Source organism: Eptatretus burgeri, chromosome 14 (genome assembly GCF_056783735.1).
Source record: "Eptatretus burgeri isolate ZD-2024b chromosome 14, Ebu_testis_v1, whole genome shotgun sequence".
In the NCBI taxonomy this organism is placed as follows: Eukaryota; Metazoa; Chordata; class Myxini; order Myxiniformes; family Myxinidae; genus Eptatretus; species Eptatretus burgeri.
The window spans coordinates 30,362,918-30,372,063 of NC_140974.1; positions in this window are offsets into that span (position 1 = coordinate 30,362,918).

A 9,146-nucleotide genomic window follows, 5' to 3' on the forward strand; every position below is an offset into this window, starting at 1 on the left:
AAAAAGTAACACTGGTTGGTATGAGTAGCATGCCACATGAAGAGCCGGTAGGGTGGCCGAACTGGCGAGACGGTGGACACACCCACACAATACACACCTCTGATGCAAATGGTGAAAACTGGACGGTGCAAACAGCTGGATAAGGTGAGCAACAAACAACACTCAATCCCAACACCACATCCAATGTGTACAACACCCAATGGGAACCCCAACATTCATGCAACCCACACCTCAACCCTTGTCACAACCCTTGTCCAACCCGAACAGGAAACCAGCCATGTATGTGCCCCAGAAACACAAAAAAACAACAAACGCAAACACATGCTCACCCGCACACATACAACACCAGACCACGTGTAAGTATAAACAAAAAAAGAGCAGAGCAGCCCATCGATGATATGATTTGACATTTATTTTGCTTGCAGTTTGTAAAATAAATTTAATAAAACACTCCCTCATTTGACCTCGGGCACCAGCACATGACCGGAAATGAGCAATCACATCGAAATAAAAACCATGTACGTGCCAAGGTTCGGGGTCTATTGGCCTGAGGAAACCGGCTGTGAAGCTGGTGAAACGTTGCCTGAGACCGGGTCTGCTCCTGCTTATTGCTAACATTAGCGAAGTTGATATTTTTTACTTTTGGTTTTAAGCGCCATCTTCTTGAAAAAAAAAAAAAAAATATATATATATATATATATATATATATATATATATATATATATATATATATATATATATGTACACACACTCTCACACAGGGTCTCCTTGATTTACACTCGAGAATGTAATGTTCTTGAAAAAATATAAATAGAACACTATTTTTGCACTAGCATAATGTTATAAATTGAAGATGTGTTCCTGGGTGGAAATTTCTACTCCGAACATAACTCTGACCAAAGTACAGATATAAATGTTAAATATAGTGACTGTAAATAAATACTAAAGACATTATAACTAAAATCAATAAAGAACATAGGAAATAAATGTTTACATGAATAAATTATGGATGGTTTTAAAGAGCAGGTTTTGGGTCGCTGATGACTTCGCGTGATTCGAAGGTTGTAATCGCATTAATAATAATCGTTGGGCAATTATAATCTTACATTTGAAACTCAAAATATGCTAAAATAAACTTTTAAGTCAAAACTTTTGTCAATGATCGAAAAACAGACCGGAATTTACCGAAGATGCTATGATGTCACGTTCTCCAGAAATTTCATGAACATTCGGAAACAGCGTGTGAACAATGGCGAGAAGCGAATCAGAGTGATTTGACCGGCAATGAAATTGAGTGTTTTCATTCCGATATTGCCGAGGACAAGTCGGAAGATGATGGGAATTTATACTATGGAGTTTCTGACCCTGAGCCATATAAATTTGAGCCACTTGCAAGTGCCAGAAAACGGCCTATTTGTGTACAAGTGGCAGGACTGACTGCCCGGCAGTTCACACTGACAGACTCCACCAGACAGATTGGTTTGTAGATTTTTATTTTCTTGTTCGTTGCATAAAATAATGTAAAGTTTGATTCGTCTGTGACTTGATATAATAATTTTTAACCCTCCAGTCACTCAAGAGTCAGAAATAGAATGAATCAATAATGGACCCAAATATATTATACACCGCAGCCTTGGCGTTGAAGTCTTTCTGACAGCTGAGCTTGACCCCAGCGAAAGTGAACAGTGAGAACAAACCCCAACTTTCAAGAGACTGTTTTGGCATATAAATACCAAAACATGTTTAGCCTCATTGGGAAATATTATACCAAATTTCGAAAAAAAAGTGGAAAATTGATCAATTTTTTACAATTGAAATGAAATGGCCCAATTTGCTGATGCTGTTAAAGTAATTTAATCAACAATAAGTTGATTTGTTGAGAAATTTTTTCATGCTTGTGTTTTGCAGAAAGTTTATTTATGTGTTTTTCCATGTACTCTTTAAGAATACGTTTCAAGGTTTTTCTCACTTAAACTCAGCAATTGATTCTGTGACAAAGCAGTATCTGGAGAACTTGTCAACCAACAACTTATATTCACAGAGTGGTGATCAGATGTGTGTATGCCTTTGTAATCCTCGGCTGTGAAATGGTCACCACAAATGACAAGTCTATCCAAAGGGTCCTCTTTACCTGTTTTCTTTGGGGGAAAATTCACCCATTTTGTTTGTACAAATCTTATCCACTGCTAGCGAATGTTTGATTCCTTCGGGAATCGGTGGGAGCGATTACCCGTTTTCCAGCGATTTTTCGCAAAACATGACTACACATGTACGAGGCATGATGTACAAATATCCAAATAACTTTTGTTCTACAATAATTCAAAATAATAAAGGATAATATAGACAGTTGCAAGCTCAAAAAAGTGAAATAACGGCCTGCTGAACTGTACACTTCTTCATGAGCGAGTGAGCATCCACTTTGTTTTGGAGAACGTGACGTCACCATCCATATATGGGCACGCGGCTGTTTTTTTTTCAACAGCCTCGAGAAATAACAACTTCAGAGTTAAATTTCACTAATTTTCCCAATAGTTAGGCAACCACAATCGTTTGCATCGAACTATTTAATGCACATATCATATTGATAAATTTTCAGAACATGTTTGGTGACCCGCAACCTGCTCTTTAAGTAAATGCTTATGGTACTCACCAAAATCTGCAGCACACAGCAAGTGTCCAGGCCTGGGAGTTGTGAATGGGAGTGGAGCAGTTTCTGGGATGATGAGATACTTTAGTTTGGTGCAGTCAGGTATATTTTAGTGGCGTTTGCAGTAATTTTGTCTGAACACTTGAGGGAGGAAGCCTGAGTGCGTGGGCAATACCCACCAAATGCTTGAATCGCTTCACCATGTCCAATTTAATGCTTTAAACTCGATCTCTTTATTTTCATTTTAAACAGTATCTTTCCAATCATAAATTAATACTATACCATTTATAATATCACAAAATACAAAAGGTAAACGAATACAGACGCCGTTCTTACATGGCACCCAATACAAACTAATCTCATGGCGAGAAAGGGTGGAAACAAAAACCCTTCGTACAGATCAAAAATTAATATCACAATTGTATTTTGAGGTATTTATGAAACCTCTCACCCACCTTAGAATGGATAAAACTGGGGTTGGCAGGTGGAAACTCAAAATCACAATTGTATTGAGATATCAAACCAGCGAATGTTTCTGCCGAACCCGTGATTGTGTTTACTTCTGGATTGGGAGCAGCTTCATCCAGATCGAAACTCAAAATCATAATAGTATTGAGGTATGTATGAAACCTCCTACCCAGCTTAGGACATCCGCCGGGACCCCAAAACGTTCCACAGATGGTTTGACGGGGATAGCCCCAAAACTGAGGGAGTTGTTTGGGGACGGACGGACAGACGGACAGATGGACAGACAGACAGACAGACAGACAGACAGACAGACAGAGAGACACTCTTGCTATTTTATATATATATATATATATATATTGCAATGTGTAGATTATCTTGCAGTTTGTGTGGCGGTGCAATAAAGAATCCTTTCTCGCCTTAATCATACACCTTTACCTTTCATTCAAATAACATGCATTTTGTGGTGTATATAACCTTACAGCACAATACTTTGTACTCACATCACCTGCATCTTGTGATGCCCACACAACATACTCTGTACAAATTTTGAAATATCGATTACATCCCAATGTTTCTCATGCTGCAAGTTGTTTGGGCATGTGATATGAGTGGATGGTGTATCTGCATCACAAGATGTATCTGATATGAGTAAATTAAGTATCATGCTTTAAGGTATATATGTATCACAAAGTGCAGTTGATTTGAACAAAAGGAAAAGGTGTATGATTGAGGCTTGAAATTATTCTTGAATGCACACACACAGACTGCAGAAAAATCTACACATTAAAAAAAACTGGTCCCAACGGAAAATGGCGCTCGTAAGAGCATAATCGCCAAAACGTTACTGCGAGCCTTTCACAGCGATTGTGCATTAAACGTTTTAACCCAACGATATGGTGCACTTGGTGACCCAGTGTAATTGCAGGGTAGACATGGGGGAGGGGAGGGGGGAGGTGACTTTTGCTTCCTGTGTTTGTCTCTTGAGCTTCAACACACAGACATGAGGCTAAAAAGCCTTTCTCTCCTTTATGGAATGCCCGTGACCTCGAGCCTCTTGGGCCCGGCCAAGGAAGGACAGGGCCGGCGGCCTTTTCCCGGCCCACATCTCTCCCCCTTCACCCCAACACGCGCCTCTTTCATGACCTGCAACCCTTTCCCCTGTTGTTGTCCCCATTATCACTGGTTATCAAGTCGATGGGTCATTTACCAACTTTACAGATTCCTAAGTGGAACCTTTTAGTGAAACGCGTCTCTATCTATAGAACCGAAAATTTTCTGTGAATAGGAAACTTGCAGTCGTCAAAATATTCTAAAAAAGTGTAAAATGTCATTCAAATGTGTGTTGTATATATATATATATATATATATATATATATATATATATATATATATATATATATATATATATATATATATATATATATATATATATATATATATATATTTTTTTTTTTTGGACCTTGTGTTCAAGCGGTTAGGATAATATCTATCATTCAGTAGAAAAGGCAAAGCCATCCAACAAATACAGTGTCTCAATAAAATGTATACATACTTTATATATTGAAAGCGATCCTATATTGGAATCCTTCACTTCCTGATGAGTAACAGTTGACTTATAATGTGAAATAATTCCACCAAATGCTGACATCATCTGTTAAGCATGATTAACACTCAACGTGTCTCTCTCTGTCTCTCTTGCTCTCTGTCTCTGTCTCTGTCTGTCTTGCTCTCTGTCTCGCTCTCTGTCTCTCTCCTCCCCCCCCCCCCTCTTTCTCTGTCTCTGTCTTTTTTTAATATTATAAAGTCTGTGTACATATTATTGAGACACCCGATAGAAATAAACCTCATTCCAACAGATTGAAACGACTAAGAAAGAGCAGATTTAGCTTCAGCGACATTTTGTTTCTGCTTCATAAACTTCCTCAAGAACAAAGCTCCACATATATAAATAACACACACACACACACACACACACACACACACACACACACACACACACACACACACACACACACACACACACACACACACTACAAAAACAGAGGGGGAAAAAACTAGATTCCTTCAAAATGCAATTGTAGAAAAAATATAATGAAAATAATTGGATAATTTAATGATAAATGACAATAGCAGAGAAAGAGTGGTACAAATTGCAGTATGTGTGTGTGTGTGTGTGTGTGTGTGTGTGTGTGTGTGTGTGTGTGTGTGTGTGTGTGTGTGTGTGTGTGTGTGTGTGTGTGTGTGTGTGTGTGTGTGTGTGTGTGTGTGATCAATATACAAGCTACATATGTATTTATCTGGATTATTTAATAATATTGACTTGTATATTGAAAATATAAAAACCTTGGAGTGTCCAGGACTAGTGTGAGTATGTCGTTTTTAGAATATTTTGAGTGTTCCTTGTATGAAACTGCTGCAGGAAACATGAAATGATCAGATAGTCTGCAGCCTGGCCGAAAGAAAAATCGATGAATAAAATGTCTGAAAATCTCTTGGAATTCCATGTGAAGTTAAATATTTCTCCTCCCTTGAGTGTTGAACCTTTTATTTTATTTTCAATTTATTTATTAGTCCAATTACTAATCAACTCTTGTAGGTAATTTCAGCATGTCTTTACAATTGTGCCCACACTTGTCACGCATGTAGATTCAATAGGACATTACAGTACATGAGCATAACAGCATGGAAACAGCATATTCCTGTTTTCAGGAATAATCACAGGACTTACAGGATAGGAGGGTAACACTTTAATGCTCTCATGCAAACTGAACGATACTTCTTTCAAATGCAGCACATGCTTCTGGATAACATTTGCTGGTGACGCAGCTGTGTTGCTGATGCAGTGCCCACATACTTAAGGGCAGGAATTTGTAATTTGTTAAGGATGTCGGTGATAGCTTGCCGACTCTTCACAAGGTCCATAGTGAGATCTTTAACATCCACTAATGAATGTCGGCAGACGGGATGTTCATTTAACATCCATCCTAGAATCGGCACACCCACTGATGAATCTCCCGACTTGTAAAACACCGGGATGACAGTTTATAGCTAGGTCGAGAGTTGAACTCATGCTAGACAGATTCGAGGTAAGTGTATGTACCTGTTGGTTATCTTCTTCCCAGTCATCAAGAGACAGTTGTGTTGGCTCTGTTGTTCTTGTAAAATAAAAACACAAAAAAAATAAACTTGAATTGGTTTATGAACACGATCCGTGTTTGGAAAATGGAAACCATTGTATTGTGACACCACGTTTTCATTTCGTTTCATTGCCATTTTTGATGAGTACAATGTGTACTTTGTTGTTTGTCATGTCGAGGCTCGTGGAGGAGCTAGAACATAGAGTAGATCAGGACAGCACAGAACAAAAGGAACAGCAGAAAGAGGAGGTGGCACATGAACAGCATGGCTAAAGGATAAAATTGAGGGAGACTTGGAGAAATATGGGATGTGGGGAAGAATGAGGGGTATGGGAGGACGCATGGGGTGGACAAGGTGGAAAGAGAAGCAAACTATCAGGAAGGAAAAAGTGTAGACGATGAAAGAGGTGGGGGTAGGAAAGATCATGGGTGTGGATGGATCTTATACAATGTGCAGTTGCATTGAAAACCTTCATGTTTTTACGGATCAATGTGAGGTCCATATTCATCGCACGAACTTGAGTTCCGAAAATGTTTACGCTTAACGATCTGTTTGAAAAGGCCTTTGGCTTTGTTGTTTATGGACACTCGGATCAACGTCTTTAAGTTTGAGGCCTGTTTTGTTCTCCCAATTGGCGAGGTTCACCCGTGTACCCAAGAGGCGCTTTTCAATGGTGGGAAGCGTCCGGGCTTCTCTTGTGGGACCACGCGGCCATTCTCTGCCGGCGGAAATGGCTGCGGATCAGTCGGCCTTATTTTCACTGGCGGAAGTGGCGCAGAAAAATGTCTCAATAAAGGAGATCAAAGCGTTGCAGAGTCCAGCAGGAGATGAGTGGATGTGTTGGGGGCGGGGGTGGATCTGAGGAGGAGAGACAAGGATGCGAGCAGAGAATGCATCTGAAAAAATACAAAAAATTTGAAGGGGGAGCTTGGGGCACAGTTTGAACATCCCTCCTCCCCTGACCCCCCACCCGATTGATTGTACCCGAGAACTGTGCACGAACTTTGAGCTGTTCATGGTGATCAAAAAAGGCCTCCTGTACTCTCAGAGATAGCCATACCTGTATATCAATAAAACCATCCACCGGTCAGTGATTGTCCAACACGCGACTGCACTGTCGAGGATTCGGGGCTTTGAGCCGCGTATGCGAGCGAGGACGTTTCACGGAGCGGACATCGATGAAAATGGCAGCAATTTACCTCCTATATCTGATTGCCCGACTTTTGCAATCTCCGCACCACAGCTGGCAAATGGCGCACGCATGCCTCGAGGTGGTGCGTTTGACGGTGGGGTGGGTAGCCACGCACTAAATTAGTCTCCGACACTTTCTCTGCCTTCGGTGAAATGGGCAACCCAACTGTTCATACCGAAGGCCTGCGAGACTGCACTTCAACGGCGGCAGAGGATCCGTGCCAAGCTCTGTCCTTGGGAAATCGCCGACTCGGCAGCTCCTCGGCATCGATTTGACGGGTCCATGTCGGGGAGTCGGACACGCCTTCCGCAAGTGCACAGTCCTCACCATCGTCTGCCCATCAATGCGACCCCTGATGTTGCGTAGCACCTGAAGACCCCCTGGAAGAGAGCTCGCTCGGTCTGACCACTAGAGGGGGACTCTCAACCAAGTGCCTGAATTGCAGTGCCTGATGATTCCGCCTCGTGTCCAGAAACAGTGGCACCCAAAGTATCTTGGCAAGAGTGGTGAGGAAGGGAGAAGAAGGGGAGGGGTGGGGGGTACCTCCGTCTGGAACGAATAAAAAGGAATCCGCAAGAGGAAATTGGAAGTGGTGTTTTATTAGAAAGGCAAATGGATTACTCGCAAAGTCCATCTTATAATCTAAAGGGAACAAGTCACAGTCATTTCTTTTGGCACTTTCACATTAATGGTGAATGTGTACAAATGCTATAAATAGGGGGTATTCTAATTATCACCAATTGCCATAGGGATCGAGCTCTCCTTGTTGCGGCGTCTGTATGGGACGTCCATGCGAGCAAAGAGTGTCAACGTGGTGCGCACTTGTCGTAAAAATTAATTAGTGCCCTCGCCATATATCATAACATTTTAAACGTGGTTGCATGGGATGCAATGGGCTCGTCTGGCGATGTAATGTTGGATGTGCGCATATTGGAATGCTCTCCAAGCGATGATCCTTTATTTTTATTTCCCCCACTTTTACACGCACACCAAACGCTGTTTGAACTGCCAAAGGAAACAGCACGACTCTTGACTGTTGAAGAAACTGTTGCTCTCCATCCACTTTGTAGTAAAAGTGAGAATAAAAAAAAATGGCTGGGGGAAGAAGCATCCGGAATGCGATGAGATGTGACAATTTTCCTTCGGATTTCGTTCGCCATCGCGATGGGGTATTGCGCAGTCCCTGCGACAAGGTAGAGCTCACGCTCTTTTGCACAGACTCCACGTCCGTCTCTGCCATCGCCACCACTTTTATTCTGCTCAGCCTTGGGTTTCTCCTTCGCCATTGCTCCGTCGCCAATTGTTAACCCCTTCCCAGGCAGATTAGCACCGCACGGTGACGCGTTTGCGCCTTGGCAACACGTCTAATTAGCGCTGTGCCGAAGGGGAGCGCCATGTGCAGGATGAGCGCTTGGTCGCACATGTAACGTTCCCACGAACACGCGGAGCACACGTCTTGGAGTCAACACCTTTACGTTCACAAACAACATATGAAATATGGTATGATATATATATATATATATATATATATATATATATATATATATATATATATATATATATATATATATATATATATATATATATACACATCCATTGGGACCATACTCTGTGCAGTCTCCTTGGCTATGGGACACAATCCTGGACGGGTCGCCACTCCAACGTTGGATATTCGAATGGCTAAATTATCCCAGCAAGCTG